This window comes from Marmota marmota, unplaced genomic scaffold (assembly GCF_001458135.2).
Source record: "Marmota marmota marmota unplaced genomic scaffold, marMar, whole genome shotgun sequence".
In the NCBI taxonomy this organism is placed as follows: domain Eukaryota; kingdom Metazoa; phylum Chordata; class Mammalia; order Rodentia; family Sciuridae; genus Marmota; species Marmota marmota.
The window spans coordinates 53,052,744-53,059,973 of NW_026000229.1; the positions used below are offsets into that span (position 1 = coordinate 53,052,744).

At 42.0% G+C, this 7,230-nt stretch overlaps 1 long non-coding RNA gene across 5 annotated transcripts in view; it reads left to right on the plus strand.

The window, feature by feature from the left end:
- Positions 1-3,514: 3,514 nt before the first annotated feature.
- Positions 3,515-7,230, plus strand: part of LOC125613324 — a 6,481-nt gene continuing 2,765 nt past the window's right edge. The window contains exons 1-4 of one of the 5 annotated variants that reach the window (XR_007343856.1): positions 3,613-3,690; positions 3,788-3,880; positions 4,294-4,941; positions 5,646-5,732. This is a non-coding gene — a long non-coding RNA (uncharacterized LOC125613324). Of the gene's footprint in view, positions 3,691-3,787; positions 3,881-4,293; positions 5,733-7,230 lie in introns of all 5 variants that reach the window. The other 4 variants (XR_007343855.1, XR_007343858.1, XR_007343857.1 and 1 more) reach the window with 4 other exon arrangements.

Genomic DNA, 7,230 nt, shown 5'->3' on the forward strand with positions numbered 1-7,230 from the left:
GTCAGATATTTTGGTCACAGTGATACAAAGCTGATTAAAACAGAAATGAATTCCTGAGCACATATCATTGAATGCTCTAGTAATCTGTCACCAAAGGCTGCTGATGCCTGAAGAATCCATTTACAAAGAAGGCTCTACTGTACTTCAGGAGGAAGTCAAGTCCCTTTAACCTTCCTGCCCTCCCATTGCTCTGAGGTACAGAGGTTTTCTTTGTGTTAGTAATTGACTCAGAATACTTTCCCTGTATTCATTATTTCATTCACTCTTTTATATCTTCAAACAAATATCAGAGTGCCTCCCAGGTGCAATGTGTTGTGCTAAACAGGGGAGAAGGGTCAGAGAGCAAGACAATGCTGCCCTGGCTTATTAGCTTACTTTCATTCAAGAGAGACAGAGGGTAAACACAGTACCTTGTAGAGTTAATTGTGTTTGTGTTCAATGGATGAAGACAAAATGCATGGTGTACATCCTATATCAGATGACTTGCCCTGATTTGGAGAATTAGGGAGGTTTTTACAGTGAACTATGTCTGAGCTGAGCTTTGAGGAATGAGTAGGAATTAATTAGGTAAAGAAATGGGGGAAACTTTTAAATCAGGAAGAATAGCATGTACAGAGGCCTGGCATAGCAAATCATAAGGAAACTTGATAAGTTTTAGTTTATATTATTGTTTTTACAATATGGATGAACAGCTTTCAAAGAAAATTAAGTATCATAGTGACATGAGCTAATTTGCATTTTTAAGCTACATTCTGATACTGTAGAGAATGGTACAGATGCAGGGAGGAGATAGAAGTAGGTGAATAGATAGGAGAGGGGCTTAGGAGGTAAAATAATAGAAATTGATTAGGTCCAGGGGCAAGGGAAAGAAAAGATCAAGGAAGCCAGGTCTGTGGAAAATCAGGTTTGGTGGGTGGGTGGTGTTGGTGGGGAAAGGGATGATGAATGGAGAACTGGATATGATGATTGTCAGGTACCTTTGACAGAAGTAGACGCATAAGTGGAGGTATATCTCCATTGAAGTCACACTGTTGACTGAATAACCCAATATTCATTCATAACTCTCTTCTCCCTTTCTCAGTTTCTATGATAGAATAAACTATGTAACTGAGCTCCTGCCTTTGAAACAAAGGAGAAGCAGATTAGTGGGACTTTAGCTTCTTGATAAAAAGAATAGATGCAAGAGAGGAGTTCCCTCATCATTCTTTCTCATTTTATCTCATCTTCAACTTAGATGTGATGCTTGGAGCTACAGTAGCCATTTAATAGATCCAGAGGTGATGAATATGAGACTAAAAAGTCAGTGAGTGTGAATAGTTGTTATGGTTTGGATGTGAGGTGTCCCCCAACAGCTCACATGTGAGACACTGCAAGAAGGTTCAGAGAAGAAATGATTGAGCCTTAACCCAATCAGTGAACTAACAAGTGGGATTTACTAAATAGTAACTGAAGGCAGGTGGGGTATGGCTGGAGGAGGTGGGGTATTGGGGGCATGGCTTTGGGGTATGTATTTATATCTGGCAAGTGGAGACCTCTCTCTATGCTTTTTGATGATCATGTGAGCTGCTTTCCCCAACCACATTCTTCCACCATGATGTTCTGCTTGCCTTGAGCCCCCCTGAGGAATGGAGTCAAACTTTTATGGACTGAGACCTCTGAAATCGTGAGCCCCCAAATAAACATTTCTTCGGGCTTTGGATGTGGCTCAAGCGGTAGCGTGCTCGCCTGGCATGTGTGCGGCCAGGGTTCAATCCTCAGCACCACATACAAACAAAGATGTTGTGTCCACCGAAAAATGAAAAATAAATATTACAAAAAAACTCTCTAAAAAAAAAAATAAACGTTTCTTCCTCTACAATTGTGCTGGTCGGGTCCTTTAGTCACAGCAGTGAAAAAGCTGATTAAAACAATAGTTAAGTGAAAATATAGAAAGTACCTTGTTGAATTACTGAATGAGCCCTGAGACCGATTACTTCTAGACATGTTATTGTATAAACTGTAAATACCTTTAAGGTTTAAAGCCCTTTTAGTCAGGAATTCTGTTACTTGCATTGAAAAGTATTCTTTTTAAAAAAATATTTTTTACTTATAGGTGGACACATATCTTTATTTTATTTTTTTTATGTGGTGCTGAGGATCGAACCCAGGGCCTCACTTGTGCTAGGCGAGCACTCTACCTCTGAGCCACAATCCCAGCCCCTGAAAAGTATTCTTTAATAATGATTTTATTAAGATATAATTAACATCACAAAATTAAGTTGTCCTTTAAAATAGTCAATTCAGTGGTTTTTAATCTATGCATAGAGAATGTGCGTCCTATCACCACTATCTAATTTTGGAATACTTTTACTAGCTCCGAAGAAACCACATACCCTTTAGCAATTTCCCTGCTCCATTCTTCCTAGAACTTCCAAAACATTGTTGAGTAGAAGAGGGGAACATGGACAGCTTGGTTGTGTTTCCAGTCTTAGGGGACAGCATCCAGTGTTTGACCACTGAGCATAATGCTAGGTGTGGGTTTTTTTTTTGTTTGTTTGTTTTTTTAGGTCAAGGAAGTCCCCTTCTATCCTAAGGTTCCTCAGTGACTTTTATCATGAAAAGATAAAATGCCTTTTTAAAATACCCTTTCCTGCCAAATCACAAAACTGTCATTATAATGTATACTTATAGATGTTTCTACAGGTAACTGTAAGCCCCTTGATGACAGGGGCATCTCATTATTCACTTTGTATCCTCAGAACTATGAACAGTGCCTGCTATTTGATGGAGGTTCCATAAATGCCTGCAGAGTGAATGAATGTTATCAGGCAGTACTTCATAAGTTTAAATGCAAAATAATGGTGTGGAGTACTTAATAAGGAAGAAATCAGATGAAGAGAGCCATTGTCCTAGCTCAAGTACTTTCAAACCAGTTTGGTTTCTGGCACACTAAGGCACAAACCTTTCCTTTTCTCCTCTCTACTTTAATCTATAAAAGCCCAGGATTCATTCTTTTTCCTTCTGGGCCTTTGGTATGTCTAGATTTATGAGGTAAGGATTGTCCATTTGGGCTAAGAGACCAAGTATTTTCTCTGGGTGTTCATAATTTGAGCTGCTGGCTGGTATTACAGAACAGTCCTTTCTGGAAGTCAAAGAGCCGACCCCTGATGCTTCACCCTGGGTCAGGAGCACAGACCTTCAGACCTGCATTCCTCACCATGGAGTCCCTGCAGTGCTGGCTCTCATCCTCCTGACACCCTGCTTGAGAACCAGTTTTCATTCTAGACTTTCCTTGGTCATTTTCCTTGCCCCACCTGAGGGTATTTAAATTTTAATCTCTAATCTTCTCTTGAACAACTTTTCTATTATGGTTTGGAGGTGAGGTGTCCCCCAAAAGCCCATGTGTGAGATAATGCAAGAAGGTTTGGAGGAGAAATGATCGAGCTAATGATTAATCTAATCGGTGAATTAATCCCTGATGGGATTAACAGAGTGGTAACTGGAGGCAGGTGGGGTATGGCTGGAATAAGTGGTTCATTGCGGGTGGGGCTATGGGGTATATATTTTGTTTCTGGAGCATGGAGACCTCTCTGCTTTCTGATCATCATGTGAGCTGCTTTCCTCTCCCACACTCTTCCACCAGGATGTCCTGCCTTACCTTGAGCCCAGAGGAATGGAGCCCACATTCAATGGACTAAGACCTCTGAAGCCGTGAGCTCCCAAATAAACTTTTCTTCCCTAAAATTTTTCTGGTCAGGTCTTTTAGTCACAGGAGTGAAAAAGCTGACCAAAACGTTTTCCTTCCCAGGTACAATTCTGCCATGATGATTTTGCCTTACAGGGTGCAGGCCTCCAGCGACAACTTCCAGAGGCCAGAGAAGTGAGGTAAACCGTGAAACAGGTGAGTGAGGACAGAGGTCAAAAAGGAGAGGGCATGCCACTTTTTCTTTTGTTTTTGTTGCTTTTATTTGATTTTGTGTAGTGGGTTTTAAATATTTACTTTATAATTTTTAAAAAATTTCTTGCAGGCGCGGGGGTTGAACCCAGGGCCTTGCACATGCTGGGCAAGTATACTACCATTAAGCTACATTCTTAGCCCTTTTTGTTTTATTTTGACAGGGTCTCATCAAGTTGCCCAGGCTAGTCTTGAACTTGTGATCCTCCTGCGTCAGCCTCTTGAGCTGCAGGAATTACAAGCATGCACACCATGCCTGGCTTGGTATAGTGGTTCCTAAATGGGAAAGTTGTTAGTTCTAGCTGAATGTTGTCCTGAGGAAAGACAGGATAAGTATTGACAGTTCCTTTTTTTTTAAGGGAAGTTTAAAGTGTGGCTGTTCTTCTTAAAGTCTGAATGTTGGCAAACGTTGTTACTATGCTATGCAGGTCTACAAAACACAGCTTTGGACTGTACATGGACAGAAGACTGCTTGTTTGCAAACTTGGTTTAGACTTTTGGGAGCTGCACTGCAAGTGTCTGGCAAGTGATTTCCATTTTATCATCTTGTCAAGTCCTTCTACTGAAGAGAGAACCTGCAATAGAGTCACAATTTGAAATGGGAGTGGGGCAGGGAGGCAGAGAAAGGGGAAGAGGTAAATAATGGGAAAAAGAAGTCAGTTAATATTTTAAAGTATTTCATGTGCAGCAAATTATAAACAGATACTCTTTTCACTATGGAGTGCTAACAATTATAACACAATTTTCTTCAAGGGGAAACTTGAATCTTCATATTCTATGCATTTTCCCCTGAGATATATTTGCAAAGCAGAAAATTCAGACACACTATGTCAGCCTTTCAATGGAATGGTTTTACCTGAAGGAAGGGGCCCCCATCTGCCCTTCATTCCTCCTATGAGGTGGCTGATCTACATAGAGAACTACTTTTGCTTTGGGAGGACTGAATCCAGGTCAGAGCTCGGAAAACCCACAATATGCTCCACAACTAAATGTCTGAGTTAGAAGTGGTGAGTATGTGGCATGCATTCTACCAACAGGCAGCTCTCTTTGCAGACGACAGACATCACTAATCTATTGCAGTACTTTTTCCTACCAAAGCTAGAGGCAGCCTTGGCATTTTTGTCAAGAATCGATCTCTGATTCAGTTTTGCTATTATTCTTGGTCTAGAAAGTCAACTTGAATCTAAGGAATGCAATTTTAAAATAAATACATATAAATATTATATGTATGTTAAATACTTTTAATATTTTCCACTTACTAGTCATGCAATATAGGAACTTTATCTTTGGACCCTTTCTCTTCAGAGGTCCTGTCCTTTTTGAATTCTGGGCAGTAGCTGCACGGGGAGCTGCTGAAAGTTAGGGTGCCTCTGGGATTGAGAGTTACCGGATGTTTTTCTATCTCTTAATTATCTGCAATATTTGTCTTCAGTGGATATACTTAACTGTACCTGGACAATAACATTTAGGTAAAATCATAATGCATCCTATGTGTATGTTGGGTTGCAAACAATGTTAAAATACTTATTCAGTTTTTAAAAAATGACATGGAAAACATTGTTCTGCTTGCCAATGCTTGGTCAGGTTTTTTCATCTTGTTAGTCTTGCTAAGCGCCACTTAAAGTCTACTCAGAATCCAGGGCATTTATTATCTCTTAATCCTTACATTAATTGGATATAGATTTTGCAATGTGGCTCTATTTGCTTGCAGGTTACATGCCTATTCCCTTCAATGCCAGCAGTGTCTTTAGAATCTTCTTTTCATCCCACACCTAAGTGGAACCCTGCCCCTGCTGAGGTGAGTGCTTTCCCAATTATCCTCGTTGGCCTGTTTTTCAATTTAGCTTTCTCACCTATTTACAGTGAGACATGTTGACCAGGTACTCATATGCTATTTCAGCATGGATGCTAATATTAGGATAAAGAAAACAAAGTAATATTGTCCCCCCACCTCTTTTTTTTGGGGGGGGGGCTGGATTTAGCTCATTCCTCAGAAATTGTTTTGGTACCTTCCCACGGATATCAAGTGTCATAGTTTAGAGGCTAGCACGGTTTATTTTATAAATAGGAGGCTGAAGCTCATTGGGTGATGTTTGCAATGCATTACCACTGGCCAATTACTTAATTACTGAAAGGCCAGTAAATCCTGCTGAGTTTTACACATTATTACAGAGTCAGAAGTAAAGTCAAGGTCACTGACCAGAGGAGGTGTTTAACTGTCAGTTGGATGGTGTCTAATCAATAACCAAAGCAAACAGTTTACACACAATCAGATATGACTGGCAGACATTTATTGAACATTTGCCATTGAACATCATGCTAGATCTTGGGAACAGAAAGTTATGCAAACATGACTTCTGCCTTTGAAAGTCCTGTAGTCTTTCCTGAGATGTAGAGCCTACTTGCAGAGAGCTGATTATGTGAGGGAGAGTACCTGAATTGGTAGAAGTCTATCTTATCTGGGCTCAGATGCAGGTCTGATTCTAGGTCCTGAGCCATGGGAGAAAGCCTGATGGAAGGCAAGGTTTGAGGGCCTCTCAAGCAAGTGTGGGGCTTGGGTGGTGTTGGGTAAACATATAACACAGCAGCACCCCAGAGAAAAACCCCAGCATGGCGTCTAACGACCCTGTTTCTCCTCTTTGTTTCTTTCACTGGCGTGAAACGTTCCCGCCAGCACCAATGTTCAAACCCTGCTGGTGGGAAGCCTTAGCCCCAATTAGAATTAACATCTTGGGCTCCGGAACTGACATATGGAAGAGCTTGCCAATAAACGGGCGACCTGTTATCTACCTTAGCCCCTGCTACCTCTCTTAGACCTATATAAACACACAGCCTTTTGTAATAAAGTAGAAACCTCTTTGGTAATCTGTGTCGTGTGGTGCGGCATCTTCCAGTCTTCCAGTGGTGCCAGAAACTGGGGAGACGGTGTGCTCAACAAACCGAGCCCTGTTTCTGCCACCGCCGTCACCAACGACACATTTTGCCCTTGTCTGTCTTTTTGGGTGCGGGCTTCCTGCACTCACCACTGATCGGGTCTAGGTAAGGTTCCCCCTCCCTGGCTCTCCAACTCCTTCAGGTTAGCACTCTCCTGACGACCGGTAGGGAGGAGGGAATACACCCCACTAAGACCTTCACTGGTTGAAGTGGACCCTCTGGCGACCCGCTTCCCTTTGAGGCATGAGGCTTCTGGGTTTACAGAGAGAGGCTCCCTGGTCTCTTCCTCCTCCGCAGAGCTGCGCACCGTGGGAGCCGCGCGCCCCGCCTGGCCCGCGGGCCCGAGGCTGCTCACCCCGCGT